General features: G+C 37.2%; 1 protein-coding gene across 3 annotated transcripts in view; it reads left to right on the plus strand.

Annotated features, from left to right (window-relative positions):
• The window catches only part of LOC149231870 (long chain acyl-CoA synthetase 9, chloroplastic-like), a 298,899-nt gene that overhangs the window by 49,408 nt on the left and 228,463 nt on the right, over positions 1–21,028 (plus strand). The window contains exon 1 of one of the 3 annotated variants that reach the window (XM_089379303.1): positions 1,130–1,237. The exons of 1 other annotated variant lie outside the window; for it this stretch is intronic. The gene's annotated coding sequence lies outside the window, so the exon portion shown is untranslated. Of the gene's footprint in view, positions 1–1,129; positions 1,238–5,422; positions 5,850–21,028 lie in introns of those variants that run through there. One more of the 3 variants, XM_089379301.1, reaches the window with a different exon arrangement.

A 21,028-nucleotide genomic window follows, 5' to 3' on the forward strand; every position in this document is an offset into this window, starting at 1 on the left:
AATCATCAAGGGAAAACCAAATAAATTGCATTAGGTTTAGAAGTAAACAATACACTTTAAACTAAGGCATCCAATACAATAAAAATGAGGCTCCCATTACAAATATATTGAAGATGTATTATAAATTTTATCAATATCATGGTCTCACTCTCATCATTAAGAATAATTATGTGTATGTTGTCCAAATTCACATAATAAATTAGCAAGACAGACTTACACTCATCATTATCATTAAGGATACTTTTGTTGAATTGATATGCATTCTATTCATTATCTTTGACTTCAAATAATCTAATATTGATAGGAAAAGGTTTAGTAACCAATATCCATGTTTATCATTTTAAATATTATCAATATCATGGCTTTGTACTTATTATTAAGACTTTTTTGTAAAATTGAAATGCACTATTTTGATTATCAATTATTTTTATTTTTTGAAATTAATAAAAAATTGTGTTATAATCAACTTCTAAGTTTACATGATAGACTAAAGGTATTGTAAACCTATAAGAATATTTTGACAAAATTGACATATATTATGTTCATTATCTTTTATTTACAATTTTCTAGTTATGTTTATAGGTGATTATATTTTGGAATTAGATGGAAGGTTCCAAATTGAATGATGGAGATATGGTAGTCCTCTTTCTTAATCTTCGTCATTTAAAGCTAGATTTATCTAATTGTTAATTATGGTTCTTTGCAACTCCTTTAGTTGTCAGATATAGTCAAATGTTGTGAAATCAAACCCCATAATTACTCATAAGCAATTGGCCCTGAGGCATATTGTTGGATGTGTATTCAAGAACTACATCATCGATGGTACGAGGAATATATGGAAAATTTATATGGTGTATTTCATCCATAACTTCATCTAGGAAAACTTATGGTTATCTATGATTCATTTTTATTGGTGTTTTTCATCCACTGTTGACACAAATGTGCTAATATTAATAGGAAGAGATTTTGTAAATATGGTCCAAATTTACATGATAAATTAACATATTTCTATTTTGGAAACTACATAAACATGTTATTGCAACTGAATGTACTAAATTTTTTATAGTCTCACCTCTATCTTTTAGCAGGCTCATTTTTTTAATTGCATTTTTGTCACAAGGGTGAACATAAAGACTGAAGAGCACAACGAATTTATCTCTAGTACTAACTATGGAGATGAAGTATTTTGTACGTTATTGAATCTTGCATGGCTAGATGTTTGGGCTCTCTCAGATTGGTATGATTCCCTATACATATTCATTTATAAAAATAAAATAAAAAGTAGCAAAACATAGTGAATATATTAATAGTATGGATGAGACATCTAATTCTTTTTCGAGCTGCATTCGACACAAATTGCACGCCAAGGCCTGTTCCATAGAGACGAACAAATAAATATTTGTTGGTCTTGTTTTAGCTGCCCTGAATCTAACTTTCCATTTGCCAGTGAACATGTTAAAGTAACTTTCTAATTGCCAATGAACACGTCAAAGTATGTGTTCAGAATTCAAGAGACGCACTTTATTTTCTTTCTTGGTTTTGTATACTCTAGTTTGCACAGTGATAACAAAATCTAATCATAGCTTTAGCCTTAGGTTTCCACATCATAAAATTAAGTTATTCCTTTATTTTACAAACTTTACGACTATTTTTCCCCTTAAAAAAATTACCCTCCAATATTATTCATGTCCATCCTTCTTCACTTCCTTAGACATTACAAATGAAGACAAGCCTTTATAACAAAGTATGTACCAACAAGTCTAAGTCAAAGTCCAGGCTCTGTAGGTTTTTCAGAATTTCATTAGGCATGATCTACGGTCTAAGTTTGTACTGGAGAACAACTTGTGATATGTTCATCCTTCTGGGAACACTCACTATAGCCGACACATTCTTAACCACTCCTGAATCGATTGTTGTTCATTCAAAAAATCTCTGCATATCTTGGTATTCTCTCTGTGGTTGTTTAGTATATTATGCATTCGTACCAAATTTGATTCGAAGGTTTCAGCAGTGGCTAGATGAAGAATTGGGTCGACGATTTCCCAAAATTCTGAATACATTTTTCTGCCTGCCTGTATCTTCTCGTTGTTCCAAATTCGAATTGTTAGTTTCGCATTTCAATTTATTTCAGGTATTGTTGGCAGAGATCACCTGATATCAATTTCGATGGCTAATAGGATCAATATGAGAATTGAAGAAGGATATGAATGCAAAGGCGAGTTTTCATCCGAGATGGTTGATTGTCCGAACCCTGAAAAAATGTTGGAGAGTTTTCTACAATCGGATCCCAGCCTGTCTTCCACCAGCAGCCGTATTTCATAAGAATGTTTTTCCATTAACAACAAGCAAAGCTCATGTATGAAGTCGGCCTACATTTTTCTGTCAGAAGCCACCCTTTTCCCGGCTACATTCGGCCCCGATTCTTCATACACCAATTTGTCATTGAGCAACCCCTCTGCGTGTCCTTCCCCGTGGAAATCGTTGTCTCTTCTGCACTACCCAGTCGTGACGCCTTTGCTGGACAAAAAATCTTACCGATGCATCAGTGCAATGGCGAGAAAAGAGGGCCATGTATAGGCTGTCACCATGTTTGGCGATGGCCTGCTTTATAGCAGCTCGTAGAGCGAAAACATTCGTACATGGAAACAACCCAGTTTTGGTGAATACGGCTGCTTCAAATCTGGGACCCAACTAATTCGCTAGGAAATAGTGATAGGAAAATTCACTAGAATAATTAGGAACTGGAGATAGCATAATTCTGCACCATAAATATGGTAGCCATAGCCAGATGTCAAGTGGCCATTTGTCAAATAGCAGATGTCAAGTAGCCAGATGTCAAACTACGGAAGATATGTAGCCAGATGTTAGAGAAAATCATATGCCAGATGTCAATCAAAAAATGAAAGTATAGACTACTAAATTGATTCAAAAGAAGGCCTATTGGCCTAATTATTAATTGTGTATTTATTATACAAGTATGATTACAAATATATTTAATAATAAATACAAAAAGAGTAGTTTTTATTTATTTATTAATTAATTATTAATATATTTGTTTCTATAATTTTATTTATTATAGAATTTTGATTACAAATATATTTCATAAATAAAAATAGAAAAAAGAGTAATTTTTTCATGAATATAAAAATATTATTAATTTTTTTTTTATTTAATAAATAAATAAATAATTTTTTTGTAAGTCAACATTCTATTCATTAGAAAAAAAGATTTAAATCATTTACCAACATGCCTTACTTGCCGACACAATTTGCCTTATATTAAAAGAATACTAAACAACATTACATTTTCTCTCATTTGGATTTAGGATCGAGCATTATACATTGTCTGAGGGTTTGTCAAGATCCTGCAAAGATTGTACAATGATTTCCTTTCCTTGAGATGTCCCTGATGCCTCATGCTCCAACATATTTGTTGGCTCTTTATCATTATCAGAATGGTCATATTCGTGGGTGCATTTTTGCCCACTCATTTGTGGTCCCAAAATACTGGCTACATCATGCAATAAATTGGCCAATGTGTGATCTTTCTCTCTTGCTGGTTGGGATGGCACATCATGGGCCTGTGCAGAGTCTAGATGAGTGGTTCCTTCGTTAGGTGCATTCTGGTTCTAAGGTTTCTTCAGCCTATGAGCTACATAGGACTTAGAAGCTTTGAGTTCCTTTTGAACTTTCCCTCCACGATTCTTCTTTTTGATTTCTTGTTGCAAAGGGTGACTTTGCAAATAAGGATATGCATCCTAAAGGTGGTCAGGGTGTTGACAATTTCTGCAGTGAAATGTTGTGTTCTCGCGATCCACTAGTTGTTCATAAACCTTACCTCTCCATTTAAGGAGGAGTTTTGCTGGCATACCTTTGCTAAGATCCACTTCCATACATATACAAGCATAAGACATGATTCCTTTTGCAATCTGCTCAACGTCGATTTTGATGAAACACCCAAGCAAATTGCCTATATGATCCAAAACATATGGGTGAGCTATATGGACGGGCAAATTGGGAAGTTGAACCCATACCAGGGTTGTCAAAGATGACATAGAAAGAGCGTTAAAGTCTGGGAACCAAGGTTGAAAGATAAGACCAACCTGACCCCAAAACCAAGGACCCTGGTGAGAAACCTTCTGCTTTTCCTCCATCTTCTGAACAAAAAAGAATCTCTACATCCCAAGACTGGGTTTGATAAACCCACTCCTAAAGAGCTAATGATGAAGGCCAAAAGCCATTAAAGCGACAAATAATCCCTTACTGCTCATAATTGTTGGCAATGAAGCTGCATGCAATATTATCAAGCTCAAGAGAAGGGTTTTCAATGTTTTGATCCACCACAATTGTAGGCCCAACAAGATATTTGGGGTTTGGCGAGGAAAACCTAGGATTCAAAATGTCCTTAAAAGATCTTGAGGGAGGGGGCTAAGGGAGATGCACCCCCCCTTGGCTCCATATCTAATTATAGCAACAATGTGAATCCAGGCATCCTTGGTAACACTGTAATCGCTAAGGGATTTTTGCTCCTAACGCTGACAACCTTCATGAATAAGTCAAAAACATTCGCGAGGGATTTGCACATTTTACTGAATTCTCAACGCTCGCGAGAGAGGAAACCAGATCTATATTTGAGACCTGCAAACCAAATGAACCTTCGGAAATTGGGTTTACCAAGATTGAGAAAATTGCTAGAACTGGAGTAGAAAACACAGCATTGGCCTAGAGCTTGCTTGGTCCATACGCTGATATGAAGATCTAAGGGGAAAACTCGTAGATATGGAATTATACGGTGTAGATCTGTCCTTTGAGTGGAGATAGATATGTCTTTCAGGCCCTTACTGGAGTGAGGAACTTGCACAACTATATTTTAATCAAAAACTGGAGTTGCAGAGTTCACAACCATGATTTTCCAAAATCTTAAAATAAAATAAATAGTATATATATAATTATTTTTATATATTAAAAAAATAATTAATTATGTTTTAATGAATTTAGTAGAAAAGAATAACCTAATTAAAAATAGTTTGGAAAAAAAATGTTATTATTTATGAGATATAAATCAATTAATTTAAATATGAAATTAATCTGTATGAGATTTAATCTCCACAAAATCAGTTGCAAATTTTAAATTCAAAGATCAAGTGAGAAAACAGTCTCCACTCTGATATATGAAAACCTCACATGATCATCACCCATCTCCGCTGTACCTACCAACCCACCTCCACACTCTGATATATGAAAACCTCACAGGATAACCATCTCCACTGCACCAACCAACCAACAAAATCCATTGCAAATAGTTCCTCGATTGGTTGACCCTAAAGTGCCTTTTTTTCAGTGCTTTTCCCGGCGTGAAGATTCTGTTAAAGGTCCACAACATCGGCGAACGTGTCCACATAAGAATCCCATTCCTCATAATCGGTGTACCTTGCAGCGAGGAAGCATTGTTAGTTGCACAGATCTGTCGGCCTGATCTTCTTGTGAGGGCGCTGGACGGATTATGTAGGTTTCGCTGGCCATTGCCTCCTACCTTACACCTTTTTTCTGGGCAAATCCATTGTTACAGAGTTTGAGTAAGGGAGCATATATGCTTTTTCCGGGATAAATGTCTTCAAACAAATCAATCTTTACAGAGTTGAGGAGTAAGGGAGCATATATGCTCTGTCCAGGATAATGTCTTCGAATAAACCCATCGTTACAGAGTTTGAGGAGTAAGGGAGCATATATGGTCTTTCCACGATAAGTGTCTGGACTGCACAATCTAGATGGTCATTTTCGCTGAATTTACCAGCTCGAAGGTGTCGAGGGAGTTCGCTGCTGCCCGGGACTTTTCCTCCAGTCTTTGAGGTAACTTTCATCGCCCATTCAAATTAGCTTTGCCAAGACTGTTTTCTGTCAATGTCGGTCAAGCTAAAGCTATAGAGCCGGAAATGCAAAGTACTGAAATGAGGCGAGTAAATTTCATGAATTGAATTTTGCAGTTAAACAAAACGGGAAGCATTGCATTTTAGAAAGAATGATCGAGAATACAGAGTATTTAGGGCCACTGTAAAATAGCGGAGAACTTTATCAATAATTCAAAACTGTACAGTGAACCTTACCAATTTATTTCTAGTTATTACATTTTAAATACGGTTGAAACTGTTTTATTTGGTCCAACTAAGGATATGCTAACCTCTAGTAAAGAATTTTTGTCTACCTGCCTTTCTTCAATTTGTCTGCAATTAATTTAAAATATCATCTGTCAAAGCCATTCTCAGTGACCCACATTTGTTTTCGCAAATGCAACTGTGATCCAATTCTTTCTCTTTGGCAGTGCGCTTGGTCAGGTCAGGTGTTTTAAGACATTAAATCCTGTTGCAGACATGATTTACTATGCTACAGATTCTTTATCTTATATAATGTTGCCAGTATTTTTAGCGTATGGTCTATTAATCTTCAAAACCCAAACAATCCCTCAAGCACATTACAGAGCTTGAAGGAACTTTATATGTATCTGTCATTGTACAGAGCACAATCTACCATGCCGAACAAATTATCCTCCCATTACTTTCCAGACCACTGAAGTTCTGACAGGGACTGGTAAAGCAGAGCTTGAAGGAACTTTATATATGTATCTGTCATTGTACAGAGCACACTCTACCATGCCGAACAAATCATCCTCCTATTACTTTCCAGACCACTGAAGTTCTGACAGGGACTGGTAAAGCATAGCAAAGCATGTTGTAGAAACAGTCAAACAGATACTTTCAATCCAGTTTAGGACCTCGGATATGCAGACATAGGGCATTACTCATAAGTTTTCAATCATCTGGACATTTTGTTTTTCCTACTGTTGTTGAATGTGGGTTCTTTCCCCCTTTCCTCCATTTTGACGAACTCGGATAACCAGCTCAGAAGGCTTTCAATCATCTGGACATTTTGATTTTTCTCCTGTTGTTGAATGTGGGTTCTTTCCCCATTTTCTCCGTTGACGAAATCGGAAAACCAGCTCTGATTTTAGTAGCGGTTATTCTTTCCCCGGTTGATTCTATTTATAATGGTATTTTTTTATTCTGCGGAGTCTTCGAGTTCACTTGACTTCACCTGAACTTTACTTTTCTCCCGTGTAAAACAACTCTCTTTGTTTGTTTATGGGTTCCTCTTTTTCTTTCTGTTATTGCTATAAAACAACTTTTTCCATCTTTGTGTGTGGAATCTTCTTCTTCTTTTATTTATCTGGGTTTTTTTGTTTTTCTTTATTTGTCTAAAACATTTTTCCATTTATTTATTTATCTAAAACATTTTTCCATTTATTTATTTATTTGTGTAAAACATTTTTTTCCATGTTTGTGGATGGAATTTCTTTTTTATTTTATTTTATTCATGTAGTTTAACCACTAACTTATTTATGACAATGTCAAGAGAATTAAATCCCTTACTTTTTAATAGCTAAAGTGCATTAACCAAAAAGACACGACCAATTCAACTAATTCTTAAAACTAGATACATCTTTTTATCATAGACATTTATTTTATTATTGACATGTCTTTATAACTAGTGGCAAAATCATGCACTTCAATGTTGTAATATTTTTGGCAAACTACCCATCAAATGCATTTTTTTCATACTATTTTGTCCAAATATTTAGGTGTAATGACCCCAGTTTATGTAAATATAAAAATTTACTGTGGTAAAAGACATTAATACAATTGTTGTTTATGTTTAAAAACAAAACTGTGACAAACTATTTTTGATGAAAGTAATTTAAATATTTTCTTGAAATGCTGGCAGCCTCTAAGAGGTGGATTGAAAAGAAAGAGCTCAGTTATAATAACTGATGGAAACTACCCTCCTAGAGGAGGAAAAGTCCTGGCTGTGGGGAGGAAGTTCGGTGCTGTGGGGACAGACAGAAGGAAAAACCTTTTTCCAAGAAAAGGAAAAGAAAACAGAGGTTAAGTTTGGTTAGGACCAGATAACCAGGGACAGAGTGCACAAATCTTGTTGAGGACTTGAGGTCTGCAAGATGGCTCGGGGGGAGAATTCCGTCTGAGGGATGGATCTCATGGCTGGGTGGAAGAGCAGAAACAAGCACAGGTGACTTGCTTGAGAAACCATTCCTGATATTGGTGAACCAGGTACGGTTTCAAACTGCAGAGTCTCTGTTTGAATATGAAAAAAATACAGTAGTCAAACAGGAAACAAGTTCTTTTTCATAGTTACTGTCATAATGATAAGATAACTGTACAGATATGGTTAAAGTTAAAGGACAGATTGTCATTCAATAGACATAGTCTGAACTAGTCGTACTGTAGATAAAGCTACATAGATGGATGTAGTTAAAGACTGGTTATAGGAACCAGGGGAGGTTAATCGAGAACTGGTTATTGAATGATAGTCAGGATATAACCTCGTCCATAAGACCGAGTCACTGTTTAACAGTGAATAAACTAACAGTGGAATAAATAGTATTAAATATCTTGATAAATAATCAAGTAGATACCTGAATGTGTCGACAGGAGTGAGGTTAGAACCTCTGAGTCTGGGTAGAAGAGCACTGACGACAGTCAGATGATACCCTGTCGACGGAAGAATAAATAAACCCTCAGTTGTTTAATACAAATGACTGACGATATGAAAATACACAGAAAGGTTACCCCAGACAAACAGCGTTAATTTGATAACTGTGCAAACAGAAAATGAGAATATTAATATATTTCATCAACCCGTGTTCTCAAAAATACAGTGTTAGCGGACATGGTAACAAGAACCCAGCTCTTTGGAGCGATAAATCGAAAGAGGAATATATTCATCGTGTGCATGCAAATCGAAAGGAGTTATACAGTTATAAGTATACAAAATCCGGTGCATGCAACTTCGATAAGAGGTATGCTTACATCTACAAGATAATCTGTGTATGCATTTGCAATGAAAACCTCAAGCATATATATATAGTGCGACATTTCCATAGCGAAAGGGAAAAATTATAATATCGTTTCGGTTAACCCTTCAAATGCATACTGTACAAGTACCGAACAGACTTAATAAACAACAGTCGCATAGGAATGCAGAACGAAGCAACCATCACAACCTGGGATAATCCATAAGGTTGCCGTCGTAAAAGCGAGTGAAACCAGTAACAGAAACATGAACTCCATGCACTATTCTAACACAGTTGAACACAGATTTAATTCATATATGATGATGCAAAAACGTAAAAGGCCCTGAGGGCTCAGACTAAATCGTATTTCATACATAAATTACAAGGGTTCCATATATATATATAAAGCACAAAAGAACAATACCCGAATGGCGAAAACCCTTGAAGCATAGAACTGTTCATACATTATTTAACGAAGAATCTCAAAAATGGAACCCGAACCCTTAACCAGGTCTGTGTGTAGATCTGAGTTACATGTCCGAGAACAGACATGGTAAACCAAGAATTTGAGCACGCCGCAAGGGGATGCATTCAACAAAAATAAGTCCTTAATACATACAACAGAACTCAGGAGGAGCTCCACCGTGGTGAACACCTCCATAAAACAGGTCATGGACTTGACCAGAACACGAAAGAAGACCTAAACTCAAATGGTGAGGGTTCTCTATGGAGAATACCTCGTCAAGCAATGCAGGGAAACCCTCATTCGAACAGCGGCTGCACAATTGTAATAAACCACTAAAATCGATGGCCGTGAGCTCTCGCAAGCAGAAGCAAAACAAAGGAGAGTTGAAGACATACCTGCGGCCGTCGAGAGGGTGGAACCTCCAAGTATGGGTGCCTTGGCTCCACCAGGAGGGCGTGCCCTGTGAGCAAAGAGGAAACAATCTTTAGAAAACATTACAGACAATCATCCCTGTAAAAATGTGCAGTAGATTTAAGAGTCGAGGTTCAAATACCTGTGTAGGATTGGTTTTGGTCACATCGCAGCTTGCCGAGAAATTGCAGGTGAAGAAAATAGCACTGGTAGAGTGGAACCGGAGAATGAACGCCGAGACGGAGCCGGAAAGGCCGAGCAAGTGAATAAACCCCGAGAGTGATCGGTTGAGGTTTTGTAAAGACCTAAACCCTTGAGTGTTTTGCAGCCGTTTGATTCTGCGGTGAGATCCTGACCGTCTATGCAGGGCGGGAACCCCAAGCGTAGAGTTCGAGATCTCTGTGACCGAGGTGTCACATGGCCAAAAGAGCCAAACCTTGCCACCTATCTCAGAAAGGACTGAAGTCCTTAAAGCAGGAATGAGATGGCACCTGCAAGGCCTGCGGCAGGACCGCCGAAACCCGAGCCTCATTAATAATCACTGAGAGCTGGTAGAACGAGAGTTGGCTGTCACATAAAGTCAACACGTACATAAACCAGTATGACCCGGCATTGCAAAGTCACGTAGCTCATATAATCTCGGGTTGCAATGGGAATAGAATATAGGTTAACAGTTGTACATACGTGGCATGCGTATGGTGTCAATTAACATATGTGCTTACATACAGGTTGGAATAGCATATGATATATATAGCAAAGGTGTTAAATAAAGTATACAGTAAATTTTTTTTATGTATGTGAATATAGGTGTGACATTAGGGGATAGTGAATGGTTCTCAACACAAAATCGTTCCAAAGGTACTTGGCCTGGACATAAATATTATTGATTTTAAAAGGTACATATTTATTATAGTTTAGATATCCACGTTTTTGAAAGGTGAAAGTTGAATCATAGTACACACAATTACATAAAAACAATAGAAAGAAGGAAAAAGAAAAAGAAAAAGACAATTTGGAAAGTATAAATGTAATAAAATGAAAAACAATAAATTTCAAAAAACTTTGTGTTATGCTCTTGGCCTGCAAGAAGATACCAGAATACCAAATACGCGAAGAAATATACCCAGAACATAGAACAATAAGAAATAACAACAAGTATTTTATTATTTAGAAAGCAATGTTCACTTGCCTCTTTGAGGGGGCAACCTCCAATAGAGCTGGGCTCAATTACAAAATAAGACACGATGCTCCTCGAGGGGAGTCTCTATCCTTTATATAGGATTCATACATGCAATACCATGGGTCAATACCATGGTTCTTATTAATACCATCTATCTAATACCATGGCCCATTTGCAACTAACTATGGTCCCTTCTTTAAATGCGGGTCAACCACTTACAATTATTAATATGGGCTTTATTGACTCTTTACTTAACTATAACTATGACTCGATCCTATTACATAAATAAGGGGGTTACGGTTGGACCCTAACATGCACTCCCCCATAAGAATAGCCTTGTCCTCAAGGCTGAAGCTACGAAAATTGCTAAAGGATAGTCGTTGGTTCCCAGGTCACATCTTCTAGAGAGGTGTCTTTCCACTTGACGAGGACTTCCTTGATCGTGCAGCTGTGCAGGTGCTGTTCTCGTGTGTCAAGAACCTGTTCAGGTTGGAGCTAGATTCACCCTTCTTCATCCAATTCAGGTAGACTGGTTTGAATTCTGCAATGGTTCCCAATCATTTCTTGAGGCATGAGACATGGAAGTCTGGATGGATTTTTGCAGTAGGTGGCAAAGCTAGCTTGTAGGCGACTTCTCCAATGCGATGAAGTACTTGATACGATCCGTATAATTTTGGAGATAATTTCTGACAACCCTTGTCTTTGAGTGATGTTTGCTTATATGGTTGCAACAATACCTGATCCCCTTCTTGAAATTGGCGTTCTGAATGATGTTGATCTGCCTATTGCTTCATGCGGTTTTGAGCTTGATGGAGATTCTCTCTGAGGTGGGCCAGCATGGTTGTGCGGTTCTGTAGGAGTTGATCCACTACTTGTACCTTCGAGCATCCCTTGATATAAGAAGTAGGTGAAGGAGGGAGTTGACCATAAACTACTTCATATGGAGTCATTTTGGTGGTGGCATGATAGTTGGTGTTATACCACCATTCGGCTAGAGGTAACCACTGTACCCATAGATGTTGCTTTTCTGAAGCGAAACACCTAAGGTAGGTCTCTAGGAATTTGTTGGATCATTTGTATTAAACATAGAAAGAGCCTTGTTTTGAGGAAGTTAGTGTATTATTCATTGACCTAGTAGTTGAAATTAATGACAATAGATTGGTACGGTTAATCGGTGCTATGATTGAAAGTGGTGAGTTCAAGCGAAACTTGTAAGATAAGGCTTCATAGTTAGTAAGGTGTGGAAGACACATAATTTTTTTTAATTTATGATAGCATAACATAACCTTGTTAACAAAAACATCTATAAAACAAAAATTATTTGACTTATATAAATTTAGTCAGAGTAAATTTTAAGTTCAAATCTTACGAATTTTTTTAAAAGTGAGATGCAACTCTAAAGGATTAAAAACCATCCCATATAGTATTTAGATACATCAATTCCTTGTTTGTTTTATGCAAAATGTTCACTAAATTTTATGCCTTTTCTAAAGGTTTAAGCTTTCGTTGAAATACACAACGTTAACATACAAGTCAAGTCGAGGTGGGGTGGTTGATGACGTGTGAATTTGGGAATTGGTGGTGTGTTTTTCTTGGTAACTGTGTCGTTATATTACCAGTGGTGGGAATTATTCCTTGGTAGAATATGTGTGGTCATTGTGGGGTTTGGTCAGTTCAAGCAAATGTGCAAAAGGTCAGAACGCCCCCTGTTGGTGGTTGTTATTGGGGGGGAGGGGGGTGCAACGTAATTCCTCTTGAGCCCCTGGCATCTGTATTCATCCTAGTGGGGTGGTTGACGAGGTGTGAATTTGGGAACTGGTGGTGTCTTTCTCGACAATTGTGTGGTTATATTATCGGTGGTGGGAATTATTACTCGGTAGAATGTGTGTGGTCCTTGTGGGAATGGTGGGCATGGCCAGCACAGTCGGTCTCGTGCCTAGTCACAGGCATAGGAGGTGATGACCACTTATCATTCTGCAACCCCCCATAGCACTCGGGCATAAGATTCAAAGACTTGATACTCAAGTTGCACAAGAGCGACAAACTTATTTGGACTTAGAGCTTTTAAAGGAGTTGTCCCACTCGCTTCCCGACCCTAGTCATACCAGGAGAAAAATGAATCAATCTATGTATTTGGCCACACTTCATTGGTAGCTAAAGACTCTACTTGGAAGAACCTTAAAGGAGAAGCATGAGGAAAAGAATAATGATATCTCCTTTCTTGATGACATTCGACACAATCAGTGGAAGTAGCAGGAATGTATGGATAGATTGGGAATATGCTTAACTCACATTCAGAGGCACATCCAATGTGAGTTCAAGCCCTCTCCCACCTGGTTTGAGTATGAAGGATATGTCTTCGTTATCATCATCAAACACTTGATTTGGTTTTATGTTCTAATTATGTTTCTATAGCATCAAACACTTATTTGGTTTTATGTTCTCGATATGTTTCTGTAGGCTCTTATGTTTTTTAGTCTCTTGTTTAGTTGTTGTTTTTTGTCATCTAAATAGACATTTTGTACTTCTAATTCTAGCCAAAAACCAAAAATTCTAGTTTTCTTTATGTAATGGAATATAAAGCATTAAAAAGAAATTATGTTGTATTATTTATAATACTTGAATAATAAAATTTTAAATATTATTTTATTATAAATTTAATTGTATTGAATATATTATATTTTTATATAGTGATAACATAATAATTTTAAAAAATTATAGTAACATTTCTAATGTGAAATTTGATAATATAAAGTAAATGTTTTTTTTTTTTTCTCGGTAAAAACTAATTCTATTAAGAGAGAGTATAATACAACAAGAAGATACAGCCAAGAGAAGCAAGAACACAGGCAGCCGGAAAGGATAGGCTTTCCACCTCGGCTCCTAGAAGAAGAGAGAAGAGAGTAGAGTTGAGCAGGAAGTAACAGGAAGAACAGGGGAGCAAAAGCAAAGCATAGGATTCTACCCAACATGGGGAGAGTCAACTATGCGGCATTTTTTCCCTTTCTTTTTACCAACTTTGACCCATTCAGGAGGGCACTGCTGAGCTGGCAAGATTTGCAAACTGAGCTGGGCTGACTGAGAGGTTTCCTTGTCTGAATCCGAGGCAGAGGATTCATGATTTCTTTTCTGAGAGATTGGCTGGACGGACAAATTTTCAGGCTCAGCCGAGGGCGGATCCTGTGCCATCTTTGCTGCCACTCCTTCCTCACTCCCCTCCTCTTCATCCGAGCTGAAATCAAAATCGTCCATGGGGGGAGGGTCATGAGGCTTCCAGCTTTTGGATTTCTGCTTAGGATTGGCTTTCTTCTTTTGGGTAGGCATCGAGGGACAAGAGCTCTGAAGGTGCCCTGTGTGATGGCAGTTGCGGCAGCGGAACGCTGTGTTCTCGTAATCCAGGTTCTGAGTCCAATGGAAGTCTCCAATTTTGAGATTGATCTTGTCAGGGAGACCTTTGCTCATGTCTATTTCTGCACAGATTCTGGCAAAGGTGTATAGGCCCTTTTCCCCTCTAGAAATGTCTGTGTCTAGAAAGCGGCCTAGAGAGTTGCCGATCCCTTGGAATACAGCAAAGTGCCATAGGTGCGCCGGAAGATTAGGAAGTCTGACCTAGATTGGGAGCTTGGTGATGATTGTTGTAGATGGATCGAAGTCTGGGAACCAGGGGGTGAGGAATAAACCTGCTGAGCCCCAAAACCATGGCCCTGCTTTTAAAGCTTTTTGGTAGTCCTCCTCAAAAGCAAACACTGTAATGAAAAAGCCCTTTGAGCATAACAGAACCTGACAATTGTTGGTCTAGTTAGAGTGAATCCACTGGTAGAGGTCTGCTGTGCGTGGCCATAGCCCATTGAACCTGCAAATAATGCCATGCTCTGCATACTTTTGGGTTTGCTCATCCAGCGTTGGATGCGCTATTTCAATGGAGGGGGTTTCCTCCAGTTTGTCCACCAGAAAAGGTTTGGGAGCCTGAACTGGTGGAACTGTTTTCTCCTGCTTCTGTGCATGGACAACATCTTTGTATGAAAATGCCTTGGCTGAGGATGACTGTCCTACAGCTCCCCCTCTCAAACGAAGGGCAACAATAATGGAGGCATTTCTCTTAATGCTGTAAAAAGAAAGGGGGTAGAGATCCTCAAGTTGTTTACCTTCGTGGAGAAGTCGTTGAGCTGCAGAGGGTATCCCCAACTTGAGTTCCAAAGCATGCTTGAGGTTCTGCACTAGATCCGATGAGCTCACCCACTGAAGCAGGGTTTTGCCAGAGATGAGCCTGATTTGGATTTGAAATGAGGCAGAGAAGTCAGAGATCCGCTTTCCTCTGCAGATTTGGGACGAGAGGAGGCAGGGGCTTTGAGGGGTTGTCTTTCCCTGAACTTGCCGCAGGGGCTTGTGAGGAGGTAATGGGAGCATCCTGGCGTCATTGAGTTTGTTATTGCTTTCCGCCCCAAAGAGCTTCCAGTTACTCCATCCAGGCGGATCCAGGGAGCGGAAGGAGTTCTGATGTTTAAAAGCAGAGCATTCTTCCAGAATAAAATATGTCCTTCCAAGAACCACCGCTTGAGGAGAACCAGGAATAAAATCTGCGTGTTCACCCTTGGCCGTTGCGTCTACAATCTGAAGGGGGCGGCAGGAGCGGGAAACAGCATCCGAGGGCCGAGAACTGGCAGCCCCAAAGTCCCGAGCGGAGCATAAAAGAGTGCAGGGGGCGCTCAGAGGAGATTGGAAAGCAAGCTGTTCAATATTGACGGAGGAAACCTGCATTCCATGACTAAAACACCCATCACCAACATCCGCAAGGCTGGGCAGGAGCTCGAAAGCAGCCGAAGGAAGGTAGGCGACGGCATGTCTGCTAGGGTTCATCGTCGGAGCTCCAATCCCCAAACTAGAAAATAAATATCAGCAATGTTCTAATATAAATTAAATGTTATTTAAGTATTCAAATTTGATGATAAAATAAATTATATCTTTTAATTTATTTTAACCTTAAAAATTATGAGAAAAAAGTTTATTTTTCACTTTAAAAAATTAGGTTTGGAGTTGCTATTGCATTTGCATTCTAATATGTTTTTTCAATTTTTTTAAAATAGCATTAAAATTAATTTTTATTTATAAATAATAAATAATAATAATTAATTGAGTTATCTTAGGTAGTTGGGTTAAATAATATTATAGAGTTTGAATGGGCCTAATGGTTAAAAGCATGTGTTTCCTCTTGAAGAGTCACACGTTCAAAACCAGAAGGGGTCACAAGTTTAAAACTAGAAGGGGTAAGGTATGTTTGTCTTAGTAAACTATCAACTATAATACTTTGATAAATATTGTTGTAATAGATTTGTATCAAGTGAGCTCTAAAGTATACTTGTGAACTCATTTATTATCAACAACTTTCCTCTAAGAGAAAAAGAAAACTAATAGTATTTTCAAAAAAATATTACTCAATATCATAAAATTTATGGGTCTCTTAAGTATACTTGTGGACTCATATATTATCATCAACTTCCCTCTAAAAAAAATTAATAGTATTTCCAAAAAATTATTACTCAATATCATAAAATTTATGAGTCTCTTAATCTAAGGCCTTGTCTAATTTATGAGTCTCTTAATCTAAGGTCTGGTCGAATTTATGAGTCTTTTAATCTAAGGCATTGCCTACAAAAACCACAATTTTCCGTGGAAAATCATTTTTAGGGCAACCATTTTTTTTTTCTTTTTTCAAAAAATCCAACTATAATAGTGTGTTTAAATCGTTTTTTGGATAGTGAAAATGGTTTTTTTTTCCAAAAAATCCACTTATAATACTGTTTAAATCAATTTTTTTTGGATAATAGAAATAGATTCAACACCATCAAAATCCGCTAACACCCAAAATCCTTAAGCTTAACAATAATACTCTAAATTTCCCTGAAATTTTTTAATCAAATTCTTATTACATTTTCCACTATTTTCCAAACAAATTTTTCCAAACAAAATTATAATGTCATTACAGTATTCTTTATTCTAATATAACCCTCATATAAAATGCACAGAGGTAAGCTGACACGTGTCGTGCACATTACACTATTCTTTAATCTAATATAACCCTCATATAAAGTGCATAGAGGTAAGCTGAGACATGTGGTGAAAGAAAGACCGTATCTAGTAAATATTCGAATGCAATGAAAGTGGTCCATGTGGCTATAATGGTTGGGTCACGGACGAACGCGAAAGCTTTGAAATAAGCGTCAATTTTACGTACTTAAATAGTAAATAAATTTGAGAATTTATCTAAATTTATAAATAATTTGAGATTTTTTTGGCCGTTAAAGTCCAGGCTGCCAATTCCGAGGAATATGGGATAATGCGGGCCACACATTTATAAGTCATTTTCTCGCGGCAACTCTTTGTTTGTTTATCAATTTGAAAATTTTATTTCAAATTTAATATTATATATATATTTTTTTCACGTGAACCCTTTAATTATCACAATCAAAGCTCTATGACCACGGTTGACATGATTATGTATTAAAAGTTTTTTAATGGTTTAATTTTGATGATTATAAAATGGTAAAAAGTGTTTAGAGATACAAACTAAATTATTATTTCAAACTTTTAAACATTATAAAATTGGTATATTATAATTATTCAAATTTTTATTATTAATATTAATTGTGTATGAAAGATGTTGTCACGTAGTATTATATGAGCGATTAAAGGCTTCCACATTTATTCATATTGTTAGAGATTTCAAAGAGAACACTGTATAATGATTTAGAACAGACTAAATCATTACACAATTTTCTTCCGGAAATGTCCAACAATAAAGTATTATATTTAAAAATAACAAATAATATTCACAAGAACAAATTAAAAAGATAATAATAACACAAAAAAAAAATTAAGATTGACTATAAATAAAATATTTCAAATTCTATTTTCATTTTTAGTTAAATAATTGAAAAAAATTACTTTTTAATATTAAAGAAATATGTAATTATTTCACTACTTAAAAATGAAAATATAAAAAATATTTTAATTTAAATTATTTTGTTTTTCTTTATAAAAACTGGATATAAATCTAAGTTATTTAATATGGATATTAGAATCTCTAGTAAAATATTTTTTTGTTATTAATAGATTTTTATTTTAACTATAACATAGAATGAATTACATATCATGTAGTATCAATTATATTATTTTCACATGATATATGGCAACTCCACTTTTATGTGTAATTTATTGCACTTTTAATATGGAATTGAAGTATAACATTTAAAAAATATTAACAAAAAAAAATGTTTAATATATATATAAAAAGATAATTCTTATTCCATGAATAAGTTTTTTTTAGGGAGATTTGTAATTCATTCATATTATAATATGGAGTTGACATGTGACATTTTAAATATCAATAATAAAAATTATATAATATATATTTGTAAATTTAATTTTTCTATTAATTCATATCAAAGATACTTCTAGAGTAATTGTTAAACAAAAGTTTTCGGCCTCATTTTTACTAAACTTATTGACCAAAAGATAATGGCACAAAAACATTTTCAGTAGCAAAAGCAAACTAAATGACCACATGCAAATAGCCCAAAAATACTAAAAAAAATCCCAAAAACCAGAATACCTCTGATTTTAATCCCTGATATAAAAAGGTTACCTGGATCCGAATTATCTGAGCCATCACCTGGTGGCAGAGGATGACAAAAAGCCTTCATCAAAGGATGACGAAAATCCTTATGAACATGTAGCTCCATATGCTCCATTCTGGATTATCCGATTATCCGAGCCATCACCTGGTGGAGGATGACTAAAAGCCTTCATCACCTGGTGGTGGAGGATGACTAAAAGCCTTCATCACCTGGTGGCAGAGGATGACGAAATGCCTTATGAACATGTCGCTCCGTATGCTCCATTCTACCTTCTAGACACTCCAACCTCTCACGAGATATATTTTTTTACCGTAACTAACTGGATAAATACCTTTTTCTGAATTATGAGAAAACAAAAACGATTAAATTGATTTTAAATAGTACATATATATTTAGTAATTAAATTTAATAATTTATATAAAGTAAACATTATGTAATTTTTTTTAAGATAATAATTATTCAATTTTAATTACATAATTTATTTATTTTTAATGAAATTGATCAATTAAAAAATGTCTTATGAAATGAATTATTAAGGAATTTAATAAGTCTTATTTTTCTGGGCATGTGGTATTAATAAGTCATGGTATTAGTCTATAATATTAAAACAATTCTATTTTCAGAATAAAAATCTCCAAGATAAATTGAGAGTGAATTTCCATGGTTAGAAATCTTATTATATGTTTTTTTAGTTTATAATTAATAATAATAATGTAAAATAAAATTATTTCAATTGGGATGCAGGTCGACAGTTGGGACAACAAGTGTGCAGTAATGAACGGTATCTGGGCACTTAATACTGCCGTCCCCCACATGCTCAAGGCAGGGGGCGCGGTGACCCTTGGCATGATTGCACGCTGGGGAGGTAGGCAAGGTGGCAGGACTCGAGGCAAGGCAGGGTATGACGGAGGGTGAGGCAATTTGACGTGCAGTCTTAACGTGATAGCTTGCGGAGAAGGGTGGTGTCTCAGGGCTGGTGGAGAATGTTGGAATGTGAAGAACCAGGGCCGTCGATGAACACCTATGGACTTTGGGTATGTTATTTGGCTCCACCTCAAAACTGTAATTATGGTCTTGTTGGGGTTTAGCTGGGGTGCAAGGGGTTCTGTCTAGGGGATAGGAAATTGTTGGTGGCAATGGGGCAGGCAACTGCTCGCCATGGCCTGGTTCTGCATCTATACCTTATGTCAAATGGGTGAAACCCATGATTGCTGGGGGGCAATTGCTTGCTATTAGGATGGGAAGCTTCGCGCTCAGTAAACAAGGGTGGGGGGAAGCTTGATTGTCGCAAGGTAATGCAGGAGGGGCAATTGAGCATAGATGGGGGCAGGGGAAAGCAGCTGGTAGGAGGCTTGGGATGCAGTCATACCCGCGACTCGCAAAGTAAGCATTGGGCTACCTAGAACCCATGCCGGAGTGATGGCAAGGCCAGAAACTCTGGGTGGAGACCCAGTTGGGGGGAACCGAGAGGCAAAAGCACTAAGGCTGAGGCAGAGGGGGAAAGGTACCTGATCTACAACAGGCATATAACAAGACGCAAGGGGGGTCTGCGAGCTCGACATGGGCATGGGTTGGTAGACCTGCATACAAACGAGAGAAATGGAGAGGGGGAAAAGGGTGCTTCAAGGGGTTGGGGCCATGGCCTTTCCCATTGGGGGTTGCGAGCTCCGACCCACCCCAGGATGACTATGGGGAGAATTGGCAGAGAGGAGAAGCAAGGCAAGAGGTACCCCGCTGCAAGCAACAATGAAAGGGTGAGGTGGTGCATAATTTCAATTCTGTGTTTAAATCTAACTTATTGTGGATGTCATCAGTGCTTAGGACAATAGGTTATGGCTTGTGTTGTGCGAGGCTGTGGGCGTGGTAGGAGAGGCCTAACACCTAGGAAAGATAAGGGGCCGAGCACATCGGAGCCACGCAAGGGTAGAAAATCAGTAGAACATCTCATAACAGAGGTGACGAAGGCTTACCGAGAGGGGACGGATGTGGGCATCTGGAAATTGTTGGAAGAATGGGAAGAGGAAGTGAAACAAGGTAGTGAGACAGAGGAAGAAATGGACAACTGGAGGACCTTAGACCAGAATCCGGGAAACACCTGCAGAAGAATCACGCAGTTCAAGCAAACTCTGTACTTGTATTGGCTAATGAAGAGTTGCTAGGCAAGGCTATGGATCAAATCTCAGTGGGAATCGTGGTGACACTACAAAGAATTCCGAACTACAAGAAGGATATGGAGAAAATCCTCTTTCAGCGACATAAACAACATATTAGGCTGGACAGAATTGACAGCCACATCCCTTGCATCCTAGTGTTGTACGATATGCCAGGAACATCTGCCAAGGATCCGACACCTGTTGCATCTATCTCAGAGGAACAAAAGGATTAGACTCCTACCAATGCATAATTTTGTCTTATGCAGATAGCTTTTAATTTCCATGTTGCAATTATCTAGCCTGGCTGGAAAGACTAAGACAA

Source organism: Pinus tabuliformis, chromosome J, assembly GCF_031772625.1.
Source record: "Pinus tabuliformis cultivar Carrire ecotype Pingquan chromosome J, CPIR1, whole genome shotgun sequence".
Lineage (NCBI taxonomy): Eukaryota > Viridiplantae > Streptophyta > Pinopsida > Pinales > Pinaceae > Pinus > Pinus tabuliformis.